Source organism: Leuresthes tenuis, unplaced genomic scaffold (assembly GCF_036924035.1).
Source record: "Leuresthes tenuis unplaced genomic scaffold, fLeuTen1.0.hap1 SCAF_139, whole genome shotgun sequence".
Lineage (NCBI taxonomy): Eukaryota > Metazoa > Chordata > Actinopteri > Atheriniformes > Atherinopsidae > Leuresthes > Leuresthes tenuis.
In genome coordinates, this window is record NW_027325493.1 from 40,874 (window position 1) to 56,656 (window position 15,783).

General features: G+C 42.5%; 2 non-coding genes across 2 annotated transcripts; one reads left to right on the forward strand and one right to left on the reverse strand.

Annotated features, from left to right (window-relative positions):
* Positions 1–7,419: 7,419 nt before the first annotated feature.
* LOC140287493 (U5 spliceosomal RNA) lies at positions 7,420–7,533 on the forward strand. Its single transcript, XR_011911650.1, has one exon. It is a non-coding gene; the product is annotated as a U5 spliceosomal RNA (small nuclear RNA).
* A 2,824-nt stretch (positions 7,534–10,357) lies between these two features.
* LOC140287491 (U2 spliceosomal RNA) lies at positions 10,358–10,541 on the reverse strand. The gene has a single exon (XR_011911648.1). It is a non-coding gene; the product is annotated as a U2 spliceosomal RNA (small nuclear RNA).
* Between the last annotated feature and the right edge of the window lie 5,242 nt (positions 10,542–15,783).

Consider the following 15,783-nt stretch of genomic DNA (forward strand, 5'->3'; position numbering starts at 1 on the left):
CTCAAAAGGGAGGTATGGCTTAATCACAAGTGTGGCTCTTTCTCATTCAGGGTAATATGAGGAAGTTTATGCTTGAAATATATGTAGAAATGGGTACATATGAAGGACAAAGCAGTGTTAACTTAGTTTGCGTGAAGAAATTCATTTTATACATAAAATCCGAAATCGTGCAGAACTCATGAAAATAAGCTTATTCTCGGATTCCTAAAACTTTTGATTTGCACTTTCTTTTACTGCAAAGTACAACGTTGTTTTTTGTTGAAATCTATCTAGACATTGATAAATACCAGCCGAAACTCTGCTGCCGCTTTTGATAATTTATGGTTGGGCATTCTTACCTTTTCTTACCCGCTTTTTACAAATTATGATCTTACATTCACACCTACTTGCAGTCGAACACCTTCTCATCCACTTATGATCATGTGCGGTTGGGCTTTCGCACCTTTTCTTACCCATTTTTCAGTAATTATGGGTGGACATTCAGACCTTCTTGCAGCCGAAAACCTCCACTCCTCTTTTGATCATACATTGTCGGGAATTCACACCTTGTCTTACCCGCTTTTTACAAACTTTAGTCGGACATTCAAACCTTCTTGCAGCTGAACCACCTCCGCTCCCTGTTTTGATCATATATGGTCTGGCAATAGTACCTTTTCTTACCCGTTTGTGAGTAATTATGGCTGGACATTCACACCTTCTTGCAGCTGAACACCTCCTCTCCCGCTAATGATCATGTAAGGTTTGATATTCGAAAATTTTCTTTCATGTTTTAAAGCAATTATTAATGGACATTCACACCTACTTGCAGCCGAACACCACCTCTCCCGCTTTTGATGATGTATGGACCGGCATTCTTACCTTTTCTAACACATTTTTCAGCAATTATGGTTGGAGAATCACACCTACTCACAGCCGAACAACTCCGCTACCGCATTTGATGGTGTATAGTCGGGATTTCTCACCCTTTCTCATCAGCTTTTTGCAAATTATTCTCTGACATTCACACCTACTTGCAGTCGAACAGCTCTGCTCCCGCTTTTGATTATGTTTGGCTAGATATTCGAACCTTTTCTTAACTGCTTTTTTACAAACTTTGGTCGGACGTTCACACCTTCTTGCAGCGGAACACCTACGCTTCCGGTTTTGATAGTGTATATTCGGGCATACGAACCTTTTCTTACCCGCTTTTTACAAACCATGGTCGGACTTTCACACCTTCTCTTAGCTGAACAACTCCGCTCCCTCTTTTGATTGTGTACAGTCGGGTATTTTAACCTTTTCTTACCCGCTTTTTACCAACTATGATCGGACATTCACACCGTCTTACAGCGGAACACCTCCGCTCCCTCTTTTGATGGTGTATGTTCGGGCATTCGAACCTTTTCTTACCCGCTTTTTACAAACCAGGGTCGGACTTTCACACCTTTTAGTAGCCGAACAACTCCGCTCCCGCTATTGATTGTGTACAGTCGGGTATTTTAACCTTTTCTTACCCGCTTTTTAGCAACTATGGTCTGACATTCACACCTTCTTACAGCGGAACACCTCCGCTCCCTCTTTTGATGGTGTATGTTCGGGCATTCGAACCTTTTCTTACCCGCTTTTTACAAACTATGGTGGGACATTCAAACCTTCTTGTATCCGAACACCTCCGCTCTCTCTTTTGATCATACATTGTCGGACATTCGCACCTTTTCTTATCCGCTTTTTACAAACCATGGTTGGACTTTCACACCTTCTTGTAGCCGAACACATCTGCTCCCGCTATTGATTGTGTACAGTCGGGTATTTTAACCTTTTCTTACCCGCTTTTTACCAACTATGGTCGGACATTCACACCTTCGTACAGCGGAACACCTCCGCTCCCTCTTTTGATGGTGTATGTTCGGGTATTCAAACCTTTTCTTACCCGCTTTTTCCAAACTATGGTCGGCTATTCACAGCTTCCTCTCCACCATACTTGTATGGTTGGATATTCACACCCACTTGCATCCGAAGACCTCTGCCCCAAATTTTATTGATATTTAGTCGGACATTCGCACCTTACCCGCTTTTGGCAAACTATGGCCTTCTTGCAGCCAAACACCTCTGATCTCGCTTTTGATGATGTAAGGTTGGGCATTCAGACCTTGCTTCACCTGCTTTTCACCAAATATAGTCGGACATTCACACCTTCTTGCAGCCGAACACTTCCGCTCCACCTTTTAGTGTTCTATCACACCTTTTTTTCACCGCATTTTATACATTATGGTCGGAAATTTTCAACCACTCTCATCCGAAGACCTCTCCTCCCGCTTTCTTTAATATATTTGAACTTTAGTCGGACATTCAAACCTTCTTGCAGCTGAACCACCTCCGCTCCCTGTTTTGATCATATATGGTCTGGCAATACTACCTTTTCTTATCCGTTTGTGAGTAATTATGGCTGGACATTCACACCTACTTGCAGCCGAACACAACCTCTCTCGCTTTTGATGATGTATGGACCGTCATTTTTACCTTTTATAACACATTTTTCAGCAATTATGGTCGGAGATTCACACCTACTCACAGCCGAACAACTCCGCTCCCGCATTTGATGATGTATAGTCGGGCATTCTCACCCTTTCTCATCAGCTTTTTGCAAATTATGATCTGACATTCACACCTACTTGCAGTCGAAAAGCTCTGCTCCCGCTTTTGATTATGTATGTTTGGATATTCGAACCTTTTCTTAACTGCTTTTTACATATTTTGGTTGGACGTTCACACCTTCTTGTAGCCGAACACTTCCACTCCTGCTTTTGATGATGTATGGTTGGGCATTCACACCTTTTTTTTGCCCATTTTTCAGGAATTATGGGTGGACATTCACACCTTGCAGCTGAACACCTCCTATCCCACTTATGATCATGTGCGGTTTGATTTTCGAAAAGTTTCTTTCATGTTTTCTAGGAATTATTGATGGACATGTAGACCTTCTTGCAGCTGAACACCTCCGCTCCCGCTTTTGATCATACATTGTCAGGCATTCGCACCTTGTCTTACCCACTTTTTACAAACTTTAGTCGAACAGTCACACCTACTTGCAGCCGAACACAACCTCTCTCGCTTTTGATGATGTATGGACCGGCATTCTTACCTTTTCTAACACATTTTTCAGCAATTATGGTCGGAGATTCACACCTACTCACAGCCGAACAACTCCGCTCCCGCATTTGATGGTGTATAGTCGGGCATTCTCACCCTTTCTCATCAGCTTTTTGCAAATTATGATCTGACATTCACACCTACTTGCAGTCGAACAGCTCTGCTCCCGCTTTTGATTATGTTTGGTTGGATATTCGAACCTTTTCTTAACTGCTTTTTACAAACTTTGGTTGGACGTTCACACCTTCTTGTAGCCGAACACATGCACTCCTGCTTTTGATGATGTATGGTTGGGCATTCGCACCTTTTTTTTACCCATTTTTTAGGTATTATGGGTGGACATTCACACCTTCTTGCAGCTGAACACCTCCTCTCCCACTTATGATCATGTGTGGTTTGATTTTCGAAAATTTTCTTTCATGTTTTCTAGCAATTATTGATGGACATTTAGACCTTCTTGCAGCTGAACACCACCTCTCCCAATTTTGATGATGTATGGACCGGCATTTTTACCTTTTCTAACACATTTTTCAGCAATTATGGTTGGAGATTCACAACTACTCACAGCCAAATAACTCCGCTACCGCATTTGATGGTGTATAGTCGGGCATTCTCACCCTTTCTCATCAGCTTTTTGCAAATTATGATCTGACATTCACACCTACTTCCAGTCGAACAGCTCTGCTCCCGCTTTTGATTATGTTTGGTTAGATATTTGAACCTTTTATTAACTGCTTTTTACAAACTTTGGTCGGACGTTCACAATATCTTGCAGCCGAACACCTCCGCTTCCGCTTTTGATGGTGTATATTCGGGCATACGAACCTTTTCTTACCCGCTTTTTACAAACCAAGGTCGGACTTTCACACCTTCTCTTAGCTGAACAACTCCGCTCCCTCTTTTGATTGTGTACAGTCGGGTAATTTAACCTTTTCTTACCCGCTTTTTACCATCTATGGTCGGACATTCACACCGTCTTACAGCGGAACACCTCCGCTCCCTCTTTTGATGATGTATGGTTAGGCATTCGCACCTTTTCTTACCCATTTTTCAGTAATTATGGGTAGACATTCACACCTTCTTGCAGCTGAACACCTCCTCTCCCGCTTATGATCATGTGCAGTTTGATATTCGAAAATTTTCTTTCATGTTTTCTAGCAATTATTGATGGACATTCAGACCGTCTTGCAGCTGAACACCTCCGCTCCCACTTTTGATGGTGTATAGTCGGGCTTTCGAGCCTTTTCTTCCCCGGTTTTTACAAATTATGGTTGGACATTCAGACCTTCTTGCAGCCGAGAACCTCCACTCCCTCTTTTGATCATACATTGTCGGGCATTCGCACCTTTTCTTACCCACTTTTTACAAACCATGGTCGGACTTTCACACCATTTAGTAGCCGAACAACTCCGCTCCCGCTATTGATTGTGTACAGTCGGGTATTTTAACCTTTTCTTACCCGCTTTTTAAAAACTATGGTTGGACATTCACACCTTCTTACAGCAGAACACCTCCGCTCCCTGTTTTGATTATGTATGGTTTGACATTCGCACCTTCTCTCACTCGCCTTTTACTATGGTCGGCCATTCACAGCTTCCTCTCCACCATACTTGTATGGTGGGATATTCACACCCACCTGCATCCGAAGACCTCCGCCCCAACTTTTGTTGATATTTAGTCGGTCATTCGCACCTTACCCGCTTTTGGCAAACTATGGCCTTCTTGCAGCCAAACACCTCTGATCTCGCTTTTGATGATGTAAGGTTGGGCATTCAGACCTTGCTTCACCTGCTTTTCACCAAATATAGTCGGACATTCACAACCACTTGCATCCGAAGACCTCCGCCCCAAATTTTGTTGATATTTAGTCGGACATTCGCACCTTACCCGCTTTTGGCAAACTATGGCCTTCTTGCAGCCAAACACCTCTGATCTCGCTTTTGATTATGTAAGGTTGGGCATTCAGACCTTGCTTCACCTGCTTTTCACCAAATATAGTCGGACATTCACACCTTCTTGCAGCCGAACACTTCCGCTTTTAGTGTTCTATGAGGCATTCACATATTTTTTTTCACCGTATTTTATAGATTATGGTTGGAAATTCTCACCCACTCTCATCCGAAGACCTCTCCTCCCGCTTTTGGTAATATATAGTCGGGCATTCGAACCTTTTCTTACCCGCTTTTTACAAATTATGGTCGAACATTCACTCCTACTTGCAGCTGAATACTTCCGCTCCACCTTTTAGGTATGGTTGGCATTTGCACCTCTTTTTATACTGATTGCTGAAGATTAAGTTGTTCTTTCTCAAACTACAATTTTTTTTTAATTGTTGAAACTTGATTTGAAGTGGATAAATAAGGAGGACAAACAGTTTTAAGTCAGGCTGATAGAAGGAATTAATTTTATAGCAAAATCTGTATTTCGTCATATGTCGAGAGATGCTTATTGCTGAAGAAGTTCTTTCTCATTCTACAAAGTACAACGTTGTTTATCGTTGAAACTTGATTAGACATGAATAAATATGAAGGACAAAGCAGTCTTAACTTGGTTTGAGTTAATGAATTCTTTTTATAGGAGAATCCGAATTCGTGCATAACTCATAAAATAGAGCTTATTTTCGGATTCCTGAAGAATGAGTCTAGTTCTTTCTCATAATACAAAGTTTGTTGTTTATTGTTGAAACTTCATCAGAAGTGAGGAAATAAATGAATGCCTATCAACAAATGTGGGATCTAAACTCTAGTGCTTCCTCTAAAATAATTTCCTTTCTCAATTTAGAAATGTGTGTGTGTAAGTCACAACACCCGTGACACCAAAACGGCTTTCTTTTCTCTACACTCTGCACTATGAGCACACACACCAAATCAGAAAGGCTTTTTTCTCTCTTTTCTACATTATGGACTGTGGGGACACAAAACCGCTCTCTCTCTTTTTTTTTTTTTTATCGTGTGCCAGGGCGTTGTCTCACGTATTAGATTATGCTTAAGATACGAATGGGTTTATCAGTCACATCAGAATCCATACATACTGATCCTCCCGTAATAAAATGGTCGGATCTTATCAAACACACTTTGTTTCTTGTGACAATCAAGTCAGCGAAACAGCGTATACACGTCAAGACACTGAATCAAGTTTGCCACAAGAACTCATAAGTTTGGCAGTATTGCTCTGCCGTCAGCAATCATACACCCATTTTATTTCCGTGAGACATGTGCAAACACCTGTTCATCTACTGTTCTATCACTATGAATTAGTGATCTATTATCAATAAGGATACTTCTACAACTACTATCAAAGTATGTCCGGACTTCTTATGTTGTCAGTTGCTATATATGAATAAGTGGGTAGCTACTGACAAGCATTAAGCATGTCACACAGCCCAAACATATAACATTTCAGGACACACCACACAGTTAACAACCACAGTGAAGCGTGTCAAAGCCCAAACATGTAACATTCAACAGGACACTTACACAACACATTCAAATCAAACAGTCAGACAACATACAAGAACATATACCCCAGCCGGCATTGCTCCCTGCCTATTTTCTTACAGCACACTATGTGTGCGCACACCTTTATTCACAAACTCTTCAACTTATACTCTTTTACCGAAGCTGCTACAGCTCGATTGGCCGAATACCCTTTGATCCTATTTCGGTGAATTTGACATCTGCCTTACATATAACAGATTAGCGGTTTAGCAGTTTTAATTTAGTTTGAGTGAAGGAATTCATTTCATAGCAAAATCCGAAATCGTGAAGAACTCATGAAAGTAAGCTTATTCTCGGATTCCTGAAACTTTAGATTTGCTCTTTCTTTTACTGCAAAGTACAACGTTGTTTTTTTTGTTTAAATCTTTCTAGACATGGTAAATATTAAGGACAAAGCAGTTTTCACATAGTTTGAGTGAAGGAATTCATTTTATAGATAAAATCCCAAGAGTCTGCTGAGAAAAGAGAGTGAATGCGAAGTAGACTTTAACACGGCTATGGGAGCGAGCCGAGTGTGGGCTAACCGGGAGAATTGCTTGAAAGAAACGCGACACCGAATGAGCGATCAGAACAAAGCCTCAATACGGGATTCTCGTGGTGTTTTTGTTGCTGCCTTGTCTTTTGCACAGTGTAAAAGACAATGCAGCCATCGAATAGGGCCCGATTGTTCCTAGTTGGTCAGCCGAGGAGCAAGGGGGGGGGGGAGCAAGCGTCTCAACCAAGCAAAGCTCACCATGGGGAAGGTGGCTATGCCAACTAGCCTGATGCCCTGCTCCCACAGTGACGGATAATCGTACTCTGGTTTCTCTTCATAACGTACAAGTCTTTCGCCTTTTACTAAAGATTTCTGTGGAGAGCAGCACTAATGAGTTGTTTCTATTTTTGGCAGGCTTTACCTTTGCGGGTGAAGCCCTTTCTGTCTGTGCAAAAGAAATCTTCTTACTGTGCAGAGTGACTTCTCTGAGTAGAGTCGCCTTACTTGTTGCGACTGTGCCGATGTTCGAAGCTGGAGTGCAAAGTTGTTGCTTGAATGGTGCTTGCTGGAGCGTGCGGGAGTGCAAAGTTATACCATTTAAAAGGGCTGAAGAGTGCTCAGTGCAGCGGTTGGGCGACACTCTGGCCACCTTGAAAACCGAGGTTACATCCACTACCAGGGGCAGCCCAAGTTCTGCCGCAAGTGTGGTGAGCATGGGCACCTGGTTGAGGCTTGTACCAAGGTGTTATGTGGGAAGAGCAGAGAAATTGGGCAAACTTTTGGAGAGTGTCCAAATGGCAGGAAATGTAATCTCTGTGGAGAATTAAATCACCTCTTCAGAGATTGCCCTAAATCTTTTGCCAACAAATTAAAGACGGTAAAGCCACAGTCAAGCCAACAAAGAGAAGGAACAAAGGTGGCAGTTGGTAAACAAAGTGAAGAGGTTGACCCAATAAATTCAAACTTCCCGCCAAAAGCTTGGATTGGAAGTGAGGAGCAAAAAGGGGAGGGGCCTGTAGAGGCCTCACCACTCAGTGTTGAAGTCTGTGAGAATTCACAGGCAGAGGGTGGAGCTACGCTAAATGAGGAGGAAGAGCAGACAGGTGAGTCTAGTGAAGATACTCACCTCCCCGAAGGTCAACAGCCGAAGAGGATTGCATCTGAGCCTCTGATTCCCCAGTGTTATCAGAGAAGAGGGGAAGGGTTAGGTCCCTTTCAGACAGTTCTTCAGTGGAAGAACCTAGAGTCTTCCCCTCCGACTCACCAAATGAGGTCTCCTTTTTAACTTCAGCTCTGCAATCAACCCCCAGGGACTCAAAGTTAAATGCAACATTGCGTCAGAGGCCAACACCGAGAGTCCGAAAAGGAAATATAGATCACCCTACTCACTTTTCACCTAAAGAAATGAAGGAAGAGCTAGTTTCCCAAGAAATAACCTGTGTGTAATTTGTTTTGATAACTTAGAAAAACGAAAATGACATACCTACTTTCCTTTATGCTTTTAATGGTTCTCACCTTCTCAACACTAAATGTGAGAAGTGTGAAATCAAAGACAAGAGCCCAGAGTATTTTATCCTTCTTAGACTCCATAAAATCAGATGTGTTTTTAATACAAGAATGTGGACTACCTTTTTTAAAAAACCATAGACAATGGGAGGAAATGTGGCCCCATTTATCGATATGGAGTGGCTCAAATCAAAATAAAAATGATGGTGTGGCCATTCTAATTAAAAATCTGCATGTTCTGGTGAAAGGTAGCACAGTGGTGAGAGACGGACGGGCACTTTTAGCACACTTGAATTTTATGGGGCAAGACTTTAACCTCTTAAATATTTATGGTTTCAATGGAAAAAATGAAAGGTATGACCTTTTAGAAGATATACAGCTTTACATGCTAGGGCAAGTACCTTTAGTTGTAGGAGGGGATTTTAACTGTATCTTGAGCAGGAAAGATAGAAAAAGAGCAGGGGTAGATTTTAAAGTGGATAAGACTTCGATTTTACTTCAGGGCATATGCAGGGATTTTAAGCTTACTGACTGTTTTAAAACCATGCATCCCAGAGAGGAGGGCTTCACCTGGTTTAGTCATGATGGCACCAGAGCCTCTCGCATTGATTATTTCTTTACTAGAGATTGCCCACCCACTGATGTTAGATTAACCCCTGTTTTCTTTTCAGACCACCTTATGCTCTCCTGCACCCTTTCACCCCCTTCTGGTGTGACGGTAGGAAGTGGTCTGTGGAAACTCAACTGTTCCCTGTTGGAGGATGAAATCATAGTCAGTCAGTACAGGGAATGTTATAAAGAGTGGCAGACCCTTCAAGACCTCTAAAAACACATGCACAATGGTGGGAAATGGTGAAGGAAACGACCCAGACTTTTTTTAAACAGCAAGGTAAACGTAAAAAAAGGAAAGAGAATAGATGTATGATGGGACTACATAAACGCTTACAGCGCTACTTTAAACTAAATCAGTGTGGCATAGACTTTAAAGAAGAAATCAAAGATGTCAAAAAGGAAATGTCAGTTTTAGCAGAAATAAAGAGTAAAGGAATTTTTGTAAGAAGCAGGGAGCAGGAAATTGAGGAAGGTGAAAAAGAAAGAAAGTTATAAATAAAAAGGAGTGTATTCAAAATCTAAAAAGAGAAGATGGGTTTTCAACAAAATCCACACAAGAGATGATTGAAACTGTACATACCTTTTATAGTAACATGTACAAAGAGAAACCAGTGCACTTGGAAACATCGGCAGAAATCTTAAAATTTGTTGACAAAACCGTAAAAGAGAATGCACACTTGACACAGAATTTTACTGCTTTAGACTTTGAAAAAGCATTTGATCGGGTCTCGCATCAATATCTCTTTCAGGTGTTGCAGCCATCGAAAATGGCCCGATTGTTCCTACTTGGTGAGCTTTGCTTGGTTGAGACGCTTGCCCCCCCCCCCCCCCTGCTCCTCGGCTGACCAAGTAGAAACAATCTATTCGATGGCTGCCTTGTCTTTTACTCTGTGCAAAAGACAAGGCAGCCACAAACACCACGGGAACACCGTATTGAGGCTTTGTTCTGACCACTCATTCGGTGTCGCGTTTCTTTCAAGCAATTCTCCCGGTTAGCCCGCACTCGGCTCGCTCCCAGAGCCGTGTTAAAGTCCACTTCGCATTCACTCTCTTTTCTCAGCAGATTAAAAGAAAGTTTCATCTTGGGCTCCCTGAAACTTCCATCCTGCACCGCTGTTTGCTTTTTCACAAGAGCAGAGGAGAGCGCACCGTTCCCAGCGGCACTGCAGTACCGGGTCGAGGCTTGGAGTGAACGGAGCAAGCTTCTTTTTCAACTCCTATTCTTAAAAATCCATTTAATATGTTGTCCTCGTATAGAGGACATATTAAACTGATAAGAACAGATACTACACTTGATCTTAGCCAAAAGGCCGAGAAGCGATAACTGTCCACTGTTTCAGGTCCAAGGGCCCTTGCTGGCACAATGCGCACTTGTAGCAGTGTTCTTTTTATGGCCATAGGTGGCCAGAGTGTCACGTTGCACCTCCGCCCACCCGCTGCACTGAGCACTCTTCAGCCCTTTTAAATGGTATAACTTTGCACTCCCGCATCAGGGCATCAGGGCATCAGGCTTGTTGGCATAGCCACCTTCCCCATGGTGAGCTTTGCTTGGTTGAGACGCTTGCTCCCCCCCCCCCTGCTCCTCGGCTGACCAAGTAGGAACAATCGGGCCCTCTTCGATGGCTGCCTTGTCTTTTACTCTATGCAAAAGACAAGGCAGCAACAAAAACACCACGAGAATCCCGTATTGAGGCTTTGTTCTGACCGCTCATTCAGTGTCGCGTTTCTTTCAAGCAATTCTCCCGGTTAGCCGACACTCGGCTCGCTCCCATAGCCGTGTTAAAGTCTACTTCGCATTCACTCTCTTTTCTCTGCAGACTCTTGGGATTTTATCTATAAAATGAATTCCTTCACTCAAACTATGTTAAAACTGCTTTGTCGTTCATATTTACCATGTCTAGAAAGATTTAAACAAAAAAAACAACGTTGTACTTTGCAGTAAAAGAAAGAGCAAATCTAAAGTTTCAGGAATCCGAGAATAAGCTTACTTTCATGAGTGCTTCACGATTTCGGATTTTGCTATAAAATGAATTCCTTCACTCAAACTAAATTAAAACTGCTAAACCGCTAATCTGTTACATGTAAGGCAGATGTCAAATTCACCGAAATAGGATCTAAGGGTATTCGGCCAATCGAGCTGTAGCAGCTTCGGTAAAAGAGTATAAGTTGAAGAGTTTGTGAATAAAGGTGTGCGCACACATAGTGAGCTGTAGGAAAATAGGCAGGGAGCAATGCCGGCTGGGGTATATGTTCTTGTATGTTGTCTGACTGTTTGATTTGAATGTGTTGTGTAAGTGTCCTGTTGAATGTTTGGGCTTTGACACTTCACTGTGGTTGTTAACTGTGTGGTGTGTCCTGAAATGTTATATGTTTGGGCTGTGTGACATGCTTAATGCTTGTCAGTAGCTACCCACTTATTCATATACTATCAAAGTATGTCCGGACTTCTTATGTTGTCAGTTCCCATCAAAAGCGGAAGCGGAGCTCTTCGGATGCAAGTGGGTGTGAATATCCCACCATACAAGTATGGTGGAGAGGAAGCTGTGAATGGCCGACCATAGTAAAAGGCGGGTGAGAGAAGGTGCGAATGTCAAACCATACATAATCAAAACAGGGAGCGGAGGTGTTCTGCTGTAAGAAGGTGTGAATGTCCAACCATAGTTGGTAAAAAGCGGGTAAGAAAAGGTTAAAATACCCGACTGTACACAATCAATAGCGGGAGCGGAGTTGTTCTGCTACTAAAAGGTGTGAAAGTCCGACCATGGTTTGTAAAAAGCGGGTAAGAAAAGGTGCGAATGCCCGACAATGTATGATCAAAAGAGGGAGTGGAGGTTTTCGGCTGCAAGAAGGTCTGAATGTCCAACCATAATTTGTAAAAACCGGGGAAGAAAAGGCTCGAAAGCCCGACTATACACCATCAAAAGTGGGAGCGGAGGTGTTCAGCTGCAAGACGGTCTGAATGTCCATCAATAATTGCTAGAAAACATGAAAGAAAATTTTCGAATATCAAACTGCACATGATCATAAGCGGGAGAGGAGGTGTTCAGCTGCAAGAAGGTGTGAATGTCCACCCATAATTACTGAAAAATGGGTAAGAAAAGGTGCGAATGCCTAACCATACATCATCAAAAGAGGGAGCGGAGGTGTTCCGCTGTAAGACGGTGTGAATGTCCGACCATAGAATGTAAAAAGCGGGTAAGAAAAGGTTAAATTACCCGACTGTACACAATCAAAAGAGGGAACGGAGTTGTTCAGCTAAGAGAAGGTGTGAAAGTCCGACCTTGGTTTGTAAAAAGCGGGTAAGAAAAGGTTCGTATGCCCGAATATACACCATCAAAAGCGGAAGCGGAGGTGTTCGGCTGCAAGATATTGTGAACGTCCGACCAAAGTTTGTAAAAAGCAGTTAAGAAAAGGTTCGAATATCTAACCAAACATAATCAAAAGCGGGAGCAGAGCTGTTCGACTGGAAGTAGGTGTGAATGTCAGATCATAATTTGCAAAAAGCTGATGAGAAAGGGTGAGAATGCCCGACTATACACCATCAAATGCGGTAGCGGAGTTGTTCGGCTGTGAGTAGGTGTGAATCTCCAACCATAATTGCTGAAAAATGTGTTAGAAAAGGTAAAAATGCCGGTCCATACATCATCAAAATCGGGAGAGGTGGTGTTCAGCTGCAAGGTCTAAATGTCCATCAATAATTGCTAGAAAACATGAAAGAAAATTTTCGAAAATCAAACCACACATGATCATAAGTGGGAGAGGAGGTGTTCAGCTGCAAGAAGGTGTGAATGTCCACCCATAATACCTGAAAAATGGGTAAAAAAAAGGTGCGAATGCCCAACCATACATCATCAAAAGCAGGAGTGCATGTGTTCGGCTACAAGAAGGTGTGAACGTCCAACCAAAGTTTGTAAAAAGCAGTTAAGAAAAGGTTCGAATATCCAACCATACATAATCAAAAGCGGGAGCAGAGCTGTTCGACTGCAAGTAGGTGTGAATGTCAGATCATAATTTGCAAAAAGCTGATGAGAAAGGGTGAGAATGCCCGACTATACACCATCAAATGCGGTAGCGGAGTTGTTCGGCTGTGAGTAGGTGTGAATCTCCAACCATAATTGCTGAAAAATGTGTTAGAAAAGGTAAAAATGCCGGTCCATACATAATCAAAATCGGGAGAGGTGGTGTTCAGCTGCAAGAAGGTCTAAATGTCCATCAATAATTGCTAGAAAACATGAAAGAAAATTTTCGAAAATCAAACCACACATGATCATAAGTGGGAGAGGAGTGGTTCAGCTGCAAGAAGGTGTGAATGTCCACCCATAATACCTGGAAAATGGGTAAAAAAAAGGTGCGAATGCCCAACCATACATCATCAAAAGCAGGAGTGCATGTGTTCGGCTACAAGAAGGTGTGAACATCCAACCAAAGTTTGTAAAAAGCAGTTAAGAAAAGGTTCGAATATCCAACCATACATAATCAAAAGCGGGAGCAGAGCTGTTCCGCTGTAAGACGGTGTGAATGTCCGACCATAGTTGGTAAAAAGCGGGTAAGAAAAGGTTAAAATACCCGACTGTACACAATCAATAGCGGGAGCGGAGTTGTTCGGCTACTAAAAGGTGTGAAAGTCCGACCCTGGTTTGTAAAAAGCGGGTAAGAAAAGGTTCGAATGCCCGAACATACACCAACAAAAGAGGGAGCGGAGGTGTTCGGCTGCAAGAAGGTGTGAACGTCCAACCAAAGTTTGTAAAAAAGCAGTTAAGAAAAGGTTCGAATATCTAACCAAACATAATCAAAAGCGGGAGCAGAGCTGTTCGACTGCAAGTAGGTGTGAATGTCAGAGAATAATTTGCAAAAAGCTGATGAGAAAGGGTGAGAAATCCCGACTATACACCATCAAATGCGGTAGCGGAGTTGTTCGGCTGTGAGTAGGTGTGATTCTCCAACCATAATTGCTGAAAAATGTGTTAGAAAAGGTAAGAATGCCGGTCCATACATCATCAAAAGCGTTAGAGGTGGTGTTCGGCTGCAAGTAGGTGTGAATGTCCATTAATAATTGCTTTAAAACATGAAAGAAAATTTTCGAATATCAAACCTTACATGATCATTAGCGGGAGAGGAGGTGTTCAGCTGCAAGAAGATGTGAATATCCACCCATAATTACTGAAAAATGGGTAGGAAAAGATGCGAATGTCCAACCATAAATCATCAAAAGCGGAAGCGGAGGTGTTCGGCTGCAAGAAAGTGTGAACGTCCGACCAAAGTTTGTAAAAAAGCAGTTAAGAAAAGGTTCGAATATCTAACCAAACATAATCAAAAGCGGGAGCAGAGCTGTTCGACTGCAAGTAGGTGTGAATGTCAGAGAATAATTTGCAAAAAGCTGATGAGAAAGGGTGAGAAATCCCGACTATACACCATCAAATGCGGTAGCGGAGTTGTTCGGCTGTGAGTAGGTGTGATTCTCCAACCATAATTGCTGAAAAATGTGTTAGAAAAGGTAAGAATGCCGGTCCATACATCATCAAAAGCGTTAGAGGTGGTGTTCGGCTGCAAGTAGGTGTGAATGTCCATTAATAATTGCTTTAAAACATGAAAGAAAATTTTCGAATATCAAACCTTACATGATCATTAGCGGGAGAGGAGGTGTTCAGCTGCAAGAAGATGTGAATATCCACCCATAATTACTGAAAAATGGGTAGGAAAAGATGCGAATGTCCAACCATAAATCATCAAAAGCGGAAGCGGAGGTGTTCGGCTGCAAGAAAGTGTGAACGTCCGACCAAAGTTTGTAAAAAGCAGTTAAGAAAAGGTTTGAATATCCAACCGAACATAATCAAAAGCGGGAGCAGAGCTGTTCGACTGCAAGTAGGTGTGAATGTCAGATCATAATTGCTGAAAAATGTGATAGAAAAGACTAGAATGCCGGACAATACATCATCAAAAGCGGGAGAGGTGGTTTTTCGGCTGCAAGTAGGTGTGAATGTCCAGCCATAATTACTCACAAACGGGGGAAGAAAAGGTAGTATTTCCAGACCACACATGATCAAAACAGGGAATGGAGGTGGTTCAGCTGCAAGGTGTGAATGTCTGACTAAAGTTTGTAAAAACCGTGTAAGACAAGGGGCGAATGCCCGACAATGTATGATCAAAAGAGGGAGCGGAGGTTTTCGGCTGCAAGGTCTGAATGTCCAACCATAATTTGTAAAAATCGGGGAAGAAAAGGCTCGAAAGCCCGACTATACACGATCAAAAGCGGGAGCAGAGGTGTTCAGGTGCAAGCAGGTCTGAATGTCCGACCAATAATTACTGAAAAATGGGTAAGAAAAGGTGCGAATGCCAAATCATACATCATCAAAAGCAGGAGCGGATGTGTTCGGCTACAAGAAGGCTTGAATGTCCAACCATAGTAAGTAATAGGTGGGTAAGAAAAGGCTCGAATGCCCGACTATACACCATCAAAAGCGGAAGCGGAGGTGTTCGGCTGCAAGATATTGTGAACGTCCGACCAAAGTTTGTAAAAAGCAGTTAAGAAAAGGTTCGAATATCTAACCAAACATAATCAAAAGC